Below are 19,969 nucleotides of genomic sequence, written 5' to 3' on the forward strand. Positions count from 1 at the left end.
TACAGTTGAAGTCGGAAGTTTACATACACTTAGGTTGGAGTCATAAAACTCGTTTTTCAAACACTCCACAAATTTCTTGTTAACAAACTATAGTTTTGGCAAGTCAAAGTAATTTTTCCAACAATTGTTTACAGACAGATATTTTCACTTATAATTCACTGTATCCCAATTCCAGTGGGTCAGAAGTTTACATACACTAAGTTGACTGTGCCTTTAAACAGCTTGGAAAATTCCAGAAAATGACCTCATGGCTTTAGAAGCTTCTGATAAGCTAATTGGCATAATTTGAGTCAGTTGGAGGTGTACGTGTGGATGCATTTCAAGGCCTACCTTCAAACTCAAACTGCCTTCAAACTGCATTTTTGCTTGATGTCATGGGAAAATAAAATGAAATCCGCAAAGACCTCAGACAAAAATTGGGGAATGTGGTGAAGAAATAAAAGCTGAAATAAATCATTCTCGCTACTATTATTTGGACATTTCACATTCTTAAAATAAAGTGGTGATCCTAACTGACCTAAGACAGGGAATTGTTTCTAGGGTTAAATGTCAGGAATTATGAAACTGAGTTTAAATGTATTTGGCTAAGGTGTATGTAATCTTCCGACTTCAACTGTATGTACATTTTCTTTTTTAAATGTATAGATTCGCTAACTTTTCTAAAAACCTGTTTTAACTTTCTCTTTATGGGGTATTGTGTATAATTTAATGAGGATGTTTTATTTATTTAATACATTTTAGAACTAGGCTGTAACGTAACAAACTATGGACCATGGGAAGAGGTCTGAAAAATGTCCGAATGCACTATATGTGCATTTAAGGGAAAGAGGTCCTGCTCTGTTTTGAGCCAGCTGCAGCTTTGCTAGATCTTCCTTTGCTGCACTTGACCGAACATACACTATTTTCACACACTATTCTCTCTCTCTCTCTCTCTCTCTCTCTCTCCACACACACACACACACACACACACACACACACACACACACACACACACACACACCTCTGGATCAGAACTGGATCCCTCTGGATCCTTCTCCCTTTTGTCAACCACTTCTCCATCTTGTCCTTTCTCTCCCTCTTGCTACAAACAGGAACATTATTGAAAACAACAAATACATTATTTTTGTCTAATCAACTCCACCCTCTAAACAGGTTGTGCCCAAATTGCCTGGAGAACCTTATTTTCCACGCGACACGGAGAGAGGAAAATTGATGCGATTATTCAAAGCATCACTTTGTTTTTCAACGTTCTATAATTTCCTCCTTGAAAGAAGCCAGCGAAGCCAAGGAGAGAGGAGTGTTAGTGAGTCTTATTGGCAAGAACATATTTTGTCCTCCACATGTTGTTTTACCTTTTAGAAATTAAATTGCTTTATGTGTCTTGGTGTCATAAGTATTTGGACACATTTTTTAAGTAGTCAAAAGTTTAGTATTTGGTCCCATATTCCTAGCACGCAATAACTACATCAAGGTTGTGACTCTGCGGATTATCATGAATTAATCGTGATGAAAAAAGATCATACCTGCAAGACATGCTAACCTCTCACCATTACCAATAAATGTGGAGGTTAGCATTTTTTGGGTGGGTATGATATTTATGCCTCTGTAATGTTCTCACTCATCATTATTCACAAATTCATGATTATCCATAATCATCCCACACACACAGATACTTTACATGCAAAAACACATTTAAAGAGCGACTGAGCACATCAACTTCTCATGTGTTTTCTCTGTTGCTCATTAAGAAAAATACAATTTCAATCTATGGGTTGTGGTTCAATGTGGCAGCTACTGATGTTTGTTCCCAATGAGTCACCATCGGAACAAAGCCAGTATCACTTCCTCAAAATAGTCTGAATGAATCTAACACAAGAAATCTGTAATACATTTTCACGTTTTTGCAGAGGAGGTTTTAGTCACTGAATTTTACATCCAGCTAAGGTGTTTCTTGCAATATTTTTCAAGTGTTGCGTTATGTAAACAAAGTCTGAGCCGCTGCACGGATGGGCAATCTGTCTCAGTGTTTCAAATCACCACCGCTATGTATCTAGTGTTATTCAAGTGATCATTCTCTAAATCAAAACCCAACCCTCAAGTAAGTCAAAACTCTATTTTGGATGGGGTTGAATTTATGTTCAAAATGATCCTACTAACACTTTGTAGTAAATTCTGACACTACAATAAAGGTTTTTTGACTAATATCGAAGCCAAAATGGCCATTTTCCATCAGAGAAGTTGTTTATTGCCTTACATTTCGCTTTAAGGGCACACAAACATACGCTCCCCAGCACATTTGGTTATTTTTGAAGTTGTGGGAACAAAGCGTACATTTCCTGACCGGTAAAAGGAAACAGTTTTTTATTTTTTACTTTCTGAGAACAGAAGTGAACCCTTGCCTGTTCTGGGAACATTTGTTTTTTTACTTTCTGAGAACAGAAGTGAACCCTTGCCTGTTCTGGGAATTTATTTTAAGGTTGCAAGGATATTCTGAGAAGGTTTTATTCTGGTTCCTTTTTCTTTTTCCTGGGAGGTTTTGTTAACGCTCTGAGAATGGACATTTTTTAAACTCCAAGCACAGATAGGACACATAGAAATGAATTTCATTAATCATGCATTTCTTTTTTATTGTGTCACAGCGTGAGTAAGATTCAAACCTATAATCTTCTGTTCTCTATCTATGGAATTCGTCCACTGCACCACCAGCATGAAGCTAGCATGCCATGCTTTTTTTTACAAATACAAAGCTATTCAAACAGACCCCATTTTAAAGGAAACAATCACTCAGGTGTGGCCAATTTGTGGGTGCGGTCAACACACTTGAACACACTTAACAAGGTAGAGGATAGAGAGTTTTGTTCTTGCTAAGAACGGAATGTATATGTTTTTAAATAACATTCATAGGACGTTTTCTGAACATTACTAAAGTTTTACTGTGTTTTCTATGGAACATTTCTTCACGTTCTGAGAACGGAATGTTTGTTTTTAAATAACATTCTTAAAACGTTCTGTGAATGTTCTAGAGTTTTCTGTTTTTTTATGGAAAGTTTTCCAAAAGTTTTAAGATCAATTTGAGAACGTGACTTTAAATAAAACCACGAGGAAACCTGTAGAAAACGTTATGCTGAAGTACTGCAATTCACTCAGAAGAACATTGTTTCTTAATGTTCTTGAAACAACTTGAGAACATGACTTTATATAGAACCTTGAGGAAACCTGTAGGAAAGGTTTTGCTGAAGTACTGAAATTAAAAACGTTTGTGGTCATACACATATCCTATGTTTTGTGTTTTGTAAGTCGCTCTGGATAAGAGCGTCTGCTAAATGACTTAAATGTAATGTAATGTGTTTCTATGATTTTAGGTACCCTTTTTCCCACCTGTGTTTGTGGGAAGTTGACTTGCTTTATGGCACTTAGCCTTAAGCTTCATGGTTTTATTTTGTAGTGTGTATTGTTTTGTTCGGTGGCTTTTCTTAATTAAAGAACATGTACGCTCACCACGCTGCACCTTGGTCCTCTCCTTTCATCAGCCGTGACAGCTACCAAATACTAATTGAGTGGGAATGTGATGAAAGAAATTAAAGCTGAAACAAATAATTCTCTCTACTATCCTGACATTTCACTTTCTTTAAAATAATGTGGTGATCCTAACTGACCTAAGACAGGGAATTCTTACTAGGATTAAATGTCAGGAATTGTGAAAAACTGAATTGAAATGTATTTGGCTAAGGTGTATGTAAACGTCCGACTTCAACTGTAGGTGCTGGGCAAACAAAGAATACTAATAAAGAACAAAAACACTAGTGAAGCTCCCAATTCACCACTTTATTGACAATGTTTCGATCTGGAACGGATCTTCATCATGTCAAACAAACTGAGTCATCACTTCCCAAAATAAACACATTTCTCCTTACACACATGACTCATGGTTGGCATGGAAAAAAATTATATTCATTTTTGTGCACAATCAATTATAACTTAATCCCAGAGGTACATATGATCATAAAGGATTATATGCATACACATGGGTTCAAGTTAAAACCTAGGCAACGGTAAAAAATATTATTTTAGAAACTGTTGGAATACATACTCATACGCCCATTATGTGCAGAAGGTGCGGATGCCATAGATATCATTCCAATGACCTATTTCAAAAACAATTAGCTTATTTCTGATAATGTGATATGAATGAGGTGGGCACATGTAGTAGTTACAAAGGTTTTGAATGAAAACAACATTTTTTGTCCATTAAAATAACATAAAATACAGTGTAGACATTGTTAATGTTGTAAATGACTATTGTAGCTGGAAATGGCAGATGTTTAATGGAATATCTACATAGGCGTACAGAGGCCCATTATCAGCAACCATCACTCCTGTGTTCCAATGGCAAGTTGTGTTAGCTAATCCAAGTTTATCATTTTAAAAGGCTAATTGATCATTAGAAAACCCTTTTGCAATTATGTTAGCACAGCTAAAGAAGCAATAAAACTGGCCTTCTTTAGTAAACTAGTTGAGTGTCTGGAGCATCAGCATTTGTGGATTCGATTACAGGCTCAAAATGGCAAGAAACAAATAACTTTCTTCTGAAGCTCGTCAGTCTATTCTTGTTCTGGGAAATGAAGGCTATTCCATGAGATACATTTCCAAGAAACTGAAGATATCTTACAATGCTGTGTACTAATCACGTCACAGAACAGCGCAAACTGGCTCTGTCCAGAATAGAAAGAGGAGTGGGAGGCCCCAGTGCACAATTGAGCAAGATTACAAGTACATCAGAAGTGTCCAGTTTGAGAAACAGACGCGTCACAAGTCCTCAACTGGCAGCTTCATTAAATAGTACCCGCAAAACACGTCTCAACGTCAACAGTGAAGAGGCAGCTCTGGGATTCTGGCCTTCTAGGCAGAGTTGCAAAGAAAAAGCCATATCTCAGACTGGCCAATAACAAGAAAAGATTAAGATGGGAAATTGAACATAGACACTGAAAATACTCTAGATACATTCAGTAGCATAATATGAATATTCATTGACATTTTGGAGTTGTTGCAAGATAAGAAAAACCAAATACAATCTTTAAAGACGTTTGAGTGAAAGGTCTAACTGGCGTCTTTAAGTGGCCACACATCTCTCCAAAGTGTGCAGAGTTCCTAAGTCATTTTAATGCACTTTTATGACTACAGGAAAAGCCTTCAACTTTTTTTTTAGCTCTCCTGGCTTTGTCGTTGAGGAACGGAAGCAAGCACACTTGTAGTTTTTTGTTTGGAGCACAGCCCTGCGTCCCCACCATCACACGACTGCTGTTGTTGTTGTTTAAGCAATCCAAACATTTTCCGATATAAATCTAAATCTGAGTCAGGTGGGCATCATTTGAAAGCTTATTGTATTGACAACATGACTAGCTAAGTTATAAATACAATCTTACGGTGTTAGGCTTTCAAATGGCACTTCAGACATTCAGATTGTTATTTTGGTGTGCATAGAATGGGAGTCATTCCAAAGTGTGTGTGCTGCAGCTAATTCTATTCACAATACGACAAACATGCAGGTTGACGGTTGATGTTTATTATCACGATTCTTGTCCTGGAGGCAGAACTGAGCGATTTCACCTTAGATATGCCAGCAGCGAAATCAAAATTGTCTATATGGTCTTAATTTAAGGTTAGGGCTAGGCATTAGGGTTCGCTGTGTGGTTAAGATTAGGTTTAAGGTTAGGGTTAGGTTTAAAATCAGATTTTATGGGCCTCCTGAGTGGCGCAGCGTTCTAAGGCACTGCATCACTACAGATCCTGGTTCGATACTGGGTGTGACAGGAGACGCACAATTGGCCCAGTGTCGTCTGGGTTAGGGGAGGGTTTGGCCGGCCGGGCTGTCCTTGTCCCATGGTGCCCTAGCGACTCCTGTGGCGGGCCGGGTGCATGCACGCTGACACGGTCGCCAGGTGTTGGGTGTTTCCTCTGACACGTTGGTGTGGCCGGCTTACGAGTTAAGCATGCATTGTGTCAAGAAACAGTGGGGTTGTGTTTCGGGAGATGCACAACCCCCAGTCTGTACGGGAGGTGCAGCGATGGGACAAGACTGTATCTACCAATTGTGGAGAAAAAGGGGGTAAAAAACAAACCAAAAAGTTTTTGTGGCTGTGCCAGCTGGTGAGCATTCTGCAAAACTGCCTCCAGAACAAGATTCATGATGTAAAACACTAACCTGTGGCAAACACAGGCTCATTATGTTCAGGACAACCCAGGATATAATGCATGTCATCATTGTAGCTATGAATCAAACATAGCGATCAGAAGTTTTGATACTGTAAATTATAATGGTTTTCAAATATGGAAAAGTGAAGTGCACATTTGGAGTCAGGGCTGTGTAGTTTGCTTGTATTTATTATTATAATCTTCAACATCTCATCTTTCAGAACACATCAACTCCTCTCAATTTACAGCATCTCCCTCACTCAGACAACAACAAATGTGCAAACGTTTCCCAATTAGTGGAAGCGATGGGGGCAACTTCTTGTCGCAGGCGGTGCTCAAAGTTATACCAGCTGTCAGTCAAAACCCATACAGAGCTGTGAAGTGGAGCATCTGTGCTCTGACTGTACAGCCACTGAGTTCCAATTTTGGTGCTTATCAATGACATAATCTGCCATTTACTACAACCCGTATACGGGATGACAGGGGCTGTGAGTGGAAAGAGAAAAGGGGATACCTAGTCAGATGTACAACTGAATGCATTCAACCGAAATGTCTTCTGGCTTTAACCCAACCCCTGTGATTCAGAGAGGTGCGAGGGGCTGCCTTTAATCGACATCCCGGGGAGCAGTTCTACAGCAGTTATACAGCTGACCCATCTATGAGGTGGCCTAGTGGTTAGGGTGTTGGACTAGTAACCGAAAGGTTGCAAGATCAAATCCCTGAGCTGACAAGGTAAAAATCTGTCATTCTGCCCCTGAACAAGGCAGTTAACCCACTGTTCTTAGGCTGTAATTGAAAATAAGAATTTGTTCTTAACTGACTTGCCTAGTTAAATAAAGGTAAAACCATATAAAGAAATCAAGAGCATCCTGATTGGTTGCATCACTTCCTGATATGGTAACTGCTTGGTATCTGACCATAAGAGGGTAGGGCCTATGGCCCAGTACATCACTAGGGCCAAGTTTCCAGCCATCCAGGACTTGTATACTAGGTGGTGTCAGAGGAAAACCCAAAACATTGTCAAAGACACCAGTCACCCAAGTCATAGACTGTTTTCACTGCTACCATACGGCAAGCAGTACCGGAGTGCCAAGTCTAGGACCAAAATGTGGTTTGTACACTGCTGCCACTCGCTGTTTATTATCTATGCATAGTCACTTCACAGCTACCACGTATTCAGCGTATGTGACAAATAAAGTTTGATTTCATGTTCTTGGGAGTTACCTGCCTTGCTCAAGAGCAGAACAGCAGATTTTTACACCTTGTCAACTCGGGGATTAGAATCAGCGACCGTTTGATAAATGGTCCAACACTCCTAAAGTTGTGGGAAGGTTGTATGACAAAGCAACTATAGGACAACCACGCTGTCGCCAAGCTCTAAGAAACATATGGTTCTCAGAACGTTATGTGCTAGCTGGGACTCTCTCTCACTCTGTCTCACAACATACACACACGTTCTTGCCAATACACCCCCCGCTGGATCAGAACGAGGTGTCCGTGGTGGATTTAGGCCACCTCCATTTTGGCAACCGCTTCTCCATCTTCTCCATTCTCCTCCTCCTTCTTGCTACAAACATTATTGAAAACGACAAACATTTTGTCCAAACGACCCTCTACACGCACTGTGCCCAAATTGCCTGGAGAAACCCTTTTCCACATGGCACGGAGAGAAGAATAGGAATGCGATTATTCGAAGCATCACTTTGTTTTTCATTATTCTTTCATTTCCTCTTTTGAGCTCCTTGAAAGAAGCCAGGGAAGCCAGGGAGTGAAGAGTGTTAGTGAGAGTTATTGTCGAGAAGCATATGTTGCCTTCCCATGTATAGGGCAAGGGAATGAGATCTGTGTCTGTTTTATCGCCAGGCTGCCTGATTGTCCTCAGACCCCTATGGGACCCCTCTATATGAGATTCACATGCCCTCAGCGAATTCAACTTGGCCTTGTATGCGGTACAAATCACATTATTGTGGAAGCACTTCCTCTAAGAGTATGAATTAGGCTGTTTGAGAAGGTTTGAACCCTAAGAAACCTGCCTACACACAGTCTGAATTACAATACCAACATAATTACTCCAGTAAGTCAAAGCTGTGTGCTGGAAAACCTTGGTAGAGCATGGGTGGAGTAGAGGCATTGTGGTGCTCATGTGAATTTCCTTTCTTTTTTTGGCTTCAGACCAATGTCTACTTCTCACTTAAAACATAGTTTTAAGGTTTTTAATAGATTTAAGGACAGAATGCTCAGATAGGCTGAAGATGCTAACTGTGCGGTAGTTGTGTTGTGTGTCTCATCTAAATGTTGCAGTGTTCCAGAGTAGTGTTGCCGTGGTGATTGGATGTTGGTTTGTGTGCGTGCGTTCGTGTGTGTGCCTTGCGTGCGCGTGCCCCCCTGGGGGTAGAGAACGATATAATGTCCTAAAGGAACAGACCTGTAAATGTCCTGATCACTAACACGGAGGATTGGGTTATCTATATCTTAGTAGCTTTTGTGACTTGGTTCTAGCGGTCTTTCCTTGCCAAGCCCCTATTTATGTAGTAGGAACCAATATGTTGACATCTCCTTGAGAGTTATTACAGTGAGAAGGGGTTGAGAAGAGAGTTGATCTGCTTCTGACCTTGTAGTAGGGTCCTTGTCTAATTGAAGCTATTGGAGAAAATGGGCTAAGATCAGGAAATATAGCAGAGAGAGCGAGAGGAGAGAGAGAGAGAGAGAGAGAGAGAGACTGACTTTTTGTCTTTCTTTACTTAAACATACTCACCCCCCCCTTAAAAATAAAAAATAAATATAAAAACATATTTCCTGTACTGCATACATTTCCCATACTCACCTTTCTATCTACCACATGATACAAACCAACATCACAATACCCACTCCTACAACTGTATATCCAAAACATCTTCCCCAGCTATACAGACAGCCCCCCCAACACACCACATCTCCACACATTTTATCATTTTATAGAACTCAAACTCAACACTAAGGCGCGCAGAGACCATCCCATTAAACAATAGTAAAGAGTCTATTATCCCCCCATCTTTGACCCTGTTCCTCCTTGTGAGCCAAATAGCCAATTTTGCCTGAGCAAACAGAACATTCAACAACACACATTTGGCCTTTTCCTTATTTGAATATCTGTACCCCATTATAAACATGACAACAGTAAAAACCACCCCCAACCTCTCACACAGACATTCCAATAGAGACATTAAAGGCATTAACCTGGTGCACACAGAAAACACATGAATCACAGGTTCTTTCATTTTACAGAAAAGACACCCCTGCCTGATTCCCGGTTCAACCCGGTTCAACCCGTGCCAACCAGCTGTTAGTGACCAGGGCTCCATGAAGAACCCTTCACTGGAGGTCCCCTGACCTCTTTGGTACTGGGGGTTTGTAGAGCCCCCTCCACCTAAAATCCACCATACTTTCCGCCCCACATACCCCCTGCCACTGATGTGCCTTCACTCCTGTTAGGCTCTTAATGTTCCTAACCTTAATGCAGAGGTTGTAGAGGGCTTTACCTCCCACATCCTCAAACTCCCCCAGGCTCGGAGTGTTGAAATCTAACCCCTTGCCAGTCCCTAGTCTCTGCCGTCACCTGCAGTGGCGGAAACATTGGTGTCCCCTCCCCCTTTGGCTGCTCAAACACCCCCCTTACAGGCTCAGACAGTGCCTCCTGGACCTCCTCCAGGAATCTCTCCAGCAGCCTAAGAGACGTTATTCCTGTTTGTTGTGCCAAGACTTCCGGGGTTTTCCACCCCTCCTCTCCCAGCAGTCTCAGGTCACCCAGCCTTTGTAAACCCCCTGCCATCAGTTGCCTCTGCAGGGTGGCCGACTGAACCGATCTCAAAGGAATGGCTGGGTTGTGGAAGACAGGCTCCTCCCACACCCACAGTCCAGGCTCCACACCCCCTTCTCGTATGGGCCTTAGCAGCTGCCAGGCCCTCAGCATTGCAGAGTAAAAATCTGAGAGACCTGCTGTACTCAGCCTCTCCTGCTTCATGAGGAACAGCTGCAGGTCCAACCCTAATCCGCCAACTCTCCTCAGCAGCGCGCATGCTGGCTCCCTCCAGCCAACATCAGCATGGTACAGCAGTCTCTGCACCGCCTTTAGCCTGAAAGCAGCCATCCTGCTCTCCAGTTCCACCAGGCCCTGTCCTCCTTCGTGAATGGTCATGTACAACACTGCTGCCTTCAGCCAGTGGTGGCCCGACCAGATGAAGTCCACCTGCTTGCGTTGCAGGTCTGCGAGCAGACCGGCGGGGGGATTGAGGACAGACAGTTTATGCCACAGGGAAGATGCCACCAGGTTGTTGATTATCAGCACCCTCCCTCTATATGACACTTGGGACAGGAGCCACCCCCACCTGGCCAGTCTTGACACCACTGCCTGTGACAGCCCCTCCCAGTTCTTCCTTACCCACTTCTCCGAGCCCAGGTACACCCACAACACTTTAAGCCCTTCACAACCCCACTGCAAACCCCCTGGAAGCAGAGGAGGAGCCTTATTCCCCCATGCCCCACATAACAGAGCTTTGCTCTTGCCCCAGTTTACCTTAGCTGATGAAGCTCCCTCATACACCTTCAGACTGGTCTCTAGTGCCTGCATATCCTGATCATCACAGAAACTTCATCTGCATATGCTGACACTGCTATGCCTGTCACCACATTCATTCCTGTCCAGCACACTCCCTGCAGTCTCCTGCGTAGCGGTCCTAAAAAAGGCTCAATGGCTAGTGTGTATAACTGCCCAGATAGAGGGCATCCTTGTCTAATGCCCCGTCTCACCAAGACTGGCCTACTGAGCCCCCCTCCCACCTTAACCATACATGACGCCCCAGCATACAACAGCTTCACATAGGTCAAAAAACTTTCCCCAAACCCAAACATCACATTAAACAGATACTCATGGTCCACTCAATCAAAAGCCTTCTCTTGATCTAAAGAGACCAGTTCAAAGTTCACATTAGAACCTCTTGACAAGTCCAACATGTCCCTAATTAAGAACAAGTTGTCCATGATTGAGCGTCTGGGTACACAATATGTTTGGTCCTTATGTACTATCGAGTCCAAATGGGACTTCAGTCTGTTAGAGAGGACTTTGGCAAATATCTTGTAGTCCCCACAGAGTACTGCCACAGGCCTCCGGTTCTTAAGTTCACACAAGTCCCCTTTTTTGGGCAGAAGAGTCAGAGCTGCCCGACGGCAGCTCATCGGAAACTCTCCTACGCCGACGCATTCACGCAACACGCAAAATAAGTCCTGTCCAAATATTCTCCAGAATTTTTATAAAACTCCACTGGGAGTCCATCGACCCCCGGTGCCCGACCGGGGGACATCTGGGTTACGGCCTCTGCCAGTTTATGAGACAACAGAGGAATGTCCATTTCATCCCTCTGTGCCAGAGAGAGCTTAGGGAGTCCTGCGAACAAGATTTGAGCACACATAGGATCACACACTTCTGCCCTATACAATTCAGTATAAAACTCCACAGTCCGCTCCCGCATCTCACCCACCGCCCATTAGACAGCCGTAGACAATGCATACCCTTGTGTTCACCGCTCTGTCTTTCCAAACCAAAGAAGAAGGAGCTGGGAGCATCCATCGACTTGAGCATGGAGAACCTAGCTCTTACAAGTGCTCCCTTTGCTTTAACCTGGAAAAAACTGCCCAGGTCCTGACATAATTCGGCTAAATTAGCCTGGAGGCCTACATTGCCTTGCCCCACCATCTCTACCTCTATCTCACTAATACAACGCTCTAGTCCCCCCAATACTCTCCTAACCTCTGAGGATGAGAGAGCTGTGTACTGTTGACAGAAAAGCCGAATTTGGACTTTCCCCACATCCCACCATTGACTCAGAGACTCATACTCCTCTCTTCGCTGCCCCCACCTTTCCCAAAAGGTCTGGAAACCTGAGCAAAAAGTGGCATCTTGTGAGAGCTTTACATTGAACTTCCAATAAGATGCCCCCCGGGGCCCAGGTGAAATAGACAGCCGAGCCATGGTTATGTGATGATCCGAAAACCCCACCGGGAGAATGGTAGCGCCCAGCAGCCTATTGCTCCGATTCCTAGACATGTAAAACCGATCAAGTCGGGCTGCACTCACCCTAGCCCAAAAAACCTTCACCCATGTATACTGTCTTGTGTTTGGATGTTTAGTACTCCAAACATCCACTAGGTCGAACTGATTAATGATGTCCCTTTACACTCCCACTGACAGTGAATGAGGCTCTTCCCCATTTCTGTCTTTGGTAAAAATCCATTGTACAGTTCCAGTCCCCTCCAACCACCAGCGTCTCCTCAGGCGCTATCTGTGAGAGTTCCTGTCTTAGGCTCCCAAATAGAACCCCTCTTTCTCTCACTGTGTTAGGTGCATACACATTTATAAAGACAAAACCCATGTTGTTAATTTCTGCTTTAACAACAAGCAGCCTACCTTTACACACCTCCTTTGAGGAGGTTTTACAGACAGACCCAGTGCAAAAAGGACTGCCACCCTGCACTAAGATCTGTCCCATGGCTCAACACACAGACAGACCCAGTGCAAAAAGGACTGCCACCCCTGCACTAAGATTTGTCCCATGGCTCAATAGACTTGCCCCTTTCCACCAGAGCCCCCAATCGACTTCATTCAACACATCACTATGAGTCTCCTGCAGAAACAACACCTGTGCTTTTTTTTGTTTTACATATTCACCCAACACACTCCTCTTTCCCGCATCTCTGGCACCATTTATTTTGAGCGAGCCTACCCAAAGAGTCTCCATAAGAAGTGGGAGAAAAGCCAGCAGAGTAAGTGACCAATAGCAAAGCTCAAAATGCCCCAGTGTCAGAAAGAAAATATACATCTAAACCGTGTCTGAAGGTAGACCTTTACTCACTGTTGTGACCCACTTCCTCAACCTAAACCGTTTCCTGTTGTGACCCACTTCCTCAACCTAAACCGTTTCCTGTTGTGACCCACTTCCTCAACCTAAACCGTTTCCTGGGTGAGAGGGCACCATGCCCCTCATTTTTCATAGCATGTTGTACTGATCTTACAAACTTTCTAGGATCAGAAAAAAAAGCCTCAAGATGAACTTTTTCCACCTTAGTCTCAGTCAGGAACCTTGTCAATTCTCTCAACGTGTACTTAGACCCCTCTGCTTGAGTGGCTGTCAGCTCCAGGCCCATTGAAGAGGAGTCTGAAAAAAATAACTCCTCTTCCTCAGACTCACTTTCCTCCTCATCTCTATCTCCCACTCTGATCACCTGCCCTTCCTCTCTGGTCAGGGCATCACCCACAGCAACAGGCAAAGGTTCCATGGTGCCTTTGTCCACATCCTTTTCCCTTTTCCGTTTGACACCCTCCTCCTCCCCCCCCTAATCTCTTACACTTCCCCACTATACTCTCCTCATCCACTACAATAACCTGACTAGACCCAGCATCATCTACACCACCCTCCATAACCTGACTAGACCCAGCATCATCTACACCACCCTCCATAACCTGACTAGACCCAGCATCATCTACACCACCCTCCATAACCTGACTAGACCCAGCATCATCTACACCGCCCTCCATAACCTGACTAGACCCAGCATCATCTACACCACCCTCCATAACCTGACTAGACCCAGCATCATCTACACCACCCCCCATAGGATGACTAGGCCCAGAATCATCTACACCACCCTCCATAGCATGACTAGACCCAGAATCATCTACACCACCCCCCATAGGATGACTAGGCCCAGAATCATCTACACCACCCTCCATAGCATGACTAGACCCAGCATCATCTACACCACCCTCCATAACCTGACTAGACCCAGAATCATCTACACCACCCCCATAGGATGACTAGGCCCAGAATCATCTACACCACCCTCCATAGCATGACTAGACCCAGAATCATCTACACCACCCCCCATAGGATGACTAGGCCCAGAATCATCTACACCACCCTCCATAGCATGACTAGACCCATAATCATCTACACCACCCCCAATAGCATGACTAGGCCCAGAATCATCTACACCACCCTCCATAACCTGACTAGACCCAGCATCATCTACACCACCCTCCATAACCTGACTAGACCCAGCATCATCTACACCACCCTCCATAACCTGACTAGACCCAGCATCATCTACACCGCCCTCCATAACCTGACTAGACCCAGCATCATCTACACCACCCTCCATAACCTGACTAGACCCAGCATCATCTACACCACCCCCCATAGGATGACTAGGCCCAGAATCATCTACACCACCCTCCATAGCATGACTAGACCCAGAATCATCTACACCACCCCCCATAGGATGACTAGGCCCAGAATCATCTACACCACCCTCCATAGCATGACTAGACCCAGCATCATCTACACCACCCTCCATAACCTGACTAGACCCAGAATCATCTACACCACCCCCCATAGGATGACTAGGCCCAGAATCATCTACACCACCCTCCATAGCATGACTAGACCCAGAATCATCTACACCACCCCCCATAGGATGACTAGGCCCAGAATCATCTACACCACCCTCCATAGCATGACTAGACCCATAATCATCTACACCACCCCCAATAGCATGACTAGGCCCAGAATCATCTACACCACCCTCCATAGCATGACTAGACCCAGCATCATCTACACCACCCCCATAGCATGACTAAGCCCAGAATCATCTACACCACCCCCATAGCATGACTAGGCCCAGAATCATCTACACCACCCCCATAGCATGACTAGGAACAGAATCATCTACACCACCCCCATAGGATGACTAGGCCCAGAATCATCTACACCACCCCCATAGCATGACTAGGCCCAGAATCATCTACACCACCCCCATAGCATGACTAGGCCCAGAATCATCTACACCACCCCCATAGCATGACTAGGCCCAGAATCATCTACACCACCCCCATAGCATGACTAGGCCCAGAATCATCTACACCACCCCCCATAGCATGACTAGGCCCAGAATCATCTACACCACCCTCCATAGCATAACTAGACCCAGCCTCAGCTACCCCACCATCTCTAGCCTGACTAGACCCAGCATCATCTACACCACCCTCCATAGGATGACTAGGCCCAGAATCATCTACACCACCCTCCATAGGATGACTAGGCCCAGAATCATCTACACCACCCTCCATAGCATAACTATACCCAGCCTCCGCTACACCACCATCCATAGCCTGACTATACCCAGCCTCCGCTACACCACCATCCATAGCCTGACTATAACCGGGCTCATCTACACCACCATCCATAGCCTGACTATACGCAGCCTCCGCTACACCACCATCCATAGCCTGACTATACCCAGCCTCCGCTACACCACCATCCATAGCCTGACTATACCCAGCCTCCGCTACACCACCATCCATAGCCTGACTATACCCAGCCTCCGCTACACCACCATCCATAGCCTAACTATACCCAGCCTCATCTACACCACCATCCATAGCCTGACTATAACCAGCCTCATCTACACCACCATCCATAGCCTGACTATAACCAGCCTCATCTACACCACCATTTCTAGCCTGACTATACCCAGCCTCATCTACACCACCATTCAGAGCCTGACTATACCCAGCCTCCACTACACCACCATCTCTAGCCTGACTAGTCCCAGCCTCCGCTACACCACCATCTCTAGCCTGACTAGGCCGAGCCTCATCTACACCAACATCCATAGCCTGACTATAACCAACCTCATCTACACCACCATTCAGAGCCTGACTATAACCAGCCTCATCTACACCACCATCCATAGCCTGACTATACCCAGCCTCCGCTACACCACCATCCATAGCCTGACTATACCCAGCCTCATCTACACCACCATTCAGAGCCTGACTATAACCAGCCTCCGCTACACCACCATCCATAGCCTGACTATACCCAGCCTCATCTACACCACCATCCATAGCCTGACTATAACCAGCCTCCGCTACACCACCATCCATAGCCTGACTATACCCAGCCTCATCTACACCACCATCCATAGCCTGACTATACCCAGCCTCCGCTACACCACCATCTCTAGCCTGACTATACCCAGCCTCCGCTACACCACCATCCATAGCCTGACTATAACCAGCCTCATCTACACCACCATCCATAGCCTGACTATAACCAGTCTCATCTACACCACCATCCATAGCCTGACTATAACCAGCCTCATCTACACCACCATTTCTAGCCTGACTATACCCAGCCTCATCTACACCACCATCCATAGCCTGACTATACCCAGCCTCCGCTACACCACCTTCCCTGGCATGACTAGGCCCAGCTTCTGCTGTCTGCATCTCCTTACCCCCTGCACTTAGACCTTGATTTCCCCCACTGGCGCTTGTACCCTCACCTTGTCTACGGGCTTTATGTGGGCACGCAAAGCTATTATGCCCCAAATCCCCACACTCAAAACACCGCAGACTATCTGTGCTGGCAAACCCTGCATAGAGCCCCTCCCCATGCCTCACTTTAAAATGCACATTTAGTTGTTGCTCATTGTCGTTCAGAAAGATAAACACTTGCCTCCGGAACGAAACAACGTGCTTAACAGCACCTGCCTGAAAGCCTGCTGACAGTACACGAAAACTGCTAGCAAACTTACCAAAACGACTCAGCTCTTTCCTGATTTGGTCAAATACGGAGGCAAATTTGCAACTACCACTCTTGTTGAAGGGGAAGAGAGAGGTGAAATTGACACCAACACATCCCTTACAAATATTCCGCTAGCAATTAGCCTACCAACTAAATTAGCCCTTTTCATGAACACAACCACAGGCTTTGTTCATTCACAAAAGCAGAATGTATAAATTCAGCTCCTACCTGTTCACCGACCGCGAGCAGAACCTCCTCCACCTTAACTCCATTCTCAGGAACACACCTGAATCCATGCCGTATCGACAGCGTCTCCTCCGCGCTAGGCTGAGAAGCCATCGCGCACACCACACCTTCCAAACCCCAGGAAAGTTACTGTGTCCTCTTCCACCCTAATTTTGAAAAAACTGTGGATACCGCTAAAGCAAATATTGCATCCAACCCTCCACCATAGAAAAATAAAATTCAAAGAAAAGACTAAGAAAAGAATCAAGAAAGTTAGTTAGGATGGAGCCCTCCACACCAAACACTCAAACTCCCAAAAACTCCCAGCATGCACTCCAAGAGAGAGAGAGGGAGCGAGAGCGAGAGCGAGAGAGAAATTGCTGTTCATAGCTAAGGTAGGATGGTTAGAGAGGAGATTTTTATTCAGCATTCATGTAGTACTATTTTGGCTGTCACACACATATTCATGCAGACATACACACACACATATATATGCTCTCACACACCGACACACATGCGCTTGCAAACACACACACAGACACACACACACACACACACACACACACACACACACACACACACACACACACACACACACACACACACACACACACACACACACACACACACACACACACACACACACACACACACACACACACACACACACACCCTGTGACCCTGTCTGCTATTCTTGGCCCTTGTCCAGTAGTAGAGAGAAAATGGCTACCTGACCAGTGGAGAGAATATGATTTCACAGTGGAATGTAGATCCAGGTAATGAACTCTACTGAAATAATTTGGATTAATCAAGAATCTGAGCTTTGGAAATATTACCATAGAAACAGTCTAATACTATTGAATGGGTTCAATCGTCTTATATCAAGTGAATGCATATTCAGAAATAGTGTAATATTATCCCTTTTCTATCACTCTGTAGTGTATGAAAATAATTGCCATACACCACACCCATGATATTTGACTTGTGTTATCTATCTGACAAGGTCATAACACAATATTTAGCACGTTAAAACATCAAAATACGATTTAATTTGAGGACACAGCCTTGCCTAAAATGCTCTTTCTACGGCACACTGACCGGTTATGGAAACCTGCTTGACCAGTCAGTGGAACCTTAGTAAAGTAGGGAAACCTATTCCCTCCAGTCTGGTTAGTCAGCTGCACGTTCACGGTGCCAGCTAGAGTTAATAGGCCCTGCTGTTGTACCCTGGGAAATGAGGTGAGCACCAGAGCATGGACCCGCTAGTGAACCCCAGGCAGATGAGGAAGCACAGTCACAGCACAGTCTAACATAGGTCAGAGAAATCAATGTTCTTTATGGACCGAGGGGGGAAGTGGTTGAGAGGAGAGCTGAACTTCCTCTAAACCCTGTAGTATGGTACTTGTCTAATTGAAGCTATTGGAGAAAATGGGCTAAGATCAGGAGAGAGAGAGAGAGAGAGAGAGAGAGAGAGAGAGTAAGAGAGAGAGAGAGAGAGAGAGAGAGAGAGAGAGAGAGAGAGAGAGAGAGAGAGAGAGAAATTGCTTTTCTTAGCTGAGGTAGGAGGGTTAGTTAGAGAGGAGATGTTGATGCATTATTCATGTGGTATTTTTGGGCTGTTACAAACATTCATGCAGACATATGCATGCATACACACACATACATACACTTACACATACACACATACACACACACACACACACACACACACACACACACACACACACACACACACACACACACACACACACACACAGATACATACACACTTACACATACACACACACACACACACACACACACACACACACACACACACACACACACACACACACACACACACACACACACACACACACACACACACACACACACACACACATACACACACACACACACACACACACACACACACACACACACACACACACACACACACACACACACACATACATACACTTACACATACACACAGCGACAGATGCGCTTGCAAACACACACACACACACACACACACACACACACACACACACACACACACACACACACACACACACACACACACACACACACACACACACACACACACACCCTGTGACCCTGTCTGCTATTCTTGGCCCTCGTCCAGTAGTAGAGAGAACATGGCTACCTGACCAGTGGAGAGAATATGATTTCACAGTGGAATGTAGACCCAGGTAATGAACTCTACTGAAATAATTTGGATTAATCACGAATCTGAGCTGCGGAAACATTACCATATAAATAGTCTAATCGTCTAATACCAAGTGAATGCATTTTCATAAATAGTGTAATATTATCATTTTTGTATTAGCTTGTACTGTAGTGTATGAAAATAATTGTCATACACCACATAGTTAAATAAAGGTTAAAAAACATTAAAATTAAAATAAACATGATATTTGACCTGTCTGATCTCGATCTTGTCATGTTCCTATGTAATGGGAAGCAACATTTTTTACCTTTATTTAACTAGGCAAGTCAGTTAAAAACAAATTCTTATTTACAATAATGGCCTAGGAACTGTGGGTTAACTGCCTTTTTCATGTGTATAACAACAGATGTTTTTCCTTGTCAGTTCAGGGATTCAATCTAGCAACCTTTTGGTTACTGGCCCAATGCTCTCACCACTAGGCTACCTGCCAGCCTTATTAGCATATTATGTATGTATGTACAGTTGAAGTCAGAAGTTTACATACACTTAGATTGGAGTCATTAAAAGTCGTTTTTCAAACACTCCACAAATTTCTTGTCAACAAACAATATTTTTGGCAAGTCGGTTAGGACATTTACTTTGTGCATGACACAAGTCATTTTTCCAACAATTGTTTACAGACAGGTTATTTCACTTGTAATTCACTGTATCACAATTCCAGTGGATCAGAAGTTTACATACACTAAGTTGACTGTGCCTT

Source organism: Oncorhynchus nerka, linkage group LG8 (assembly GCF_034236695.1).
Source record: "Oncorhynchus nerka isolate Pitt River linkage group LG8, Oner_Uvic_2.0, whole genome shotgun sequence".
NCBI lineage: Eukaryota > Metazoa > Chordata > Actinopteri > Salmoniformes > Salmonidae > Oncorhynchus > Oncorhynchus nerka.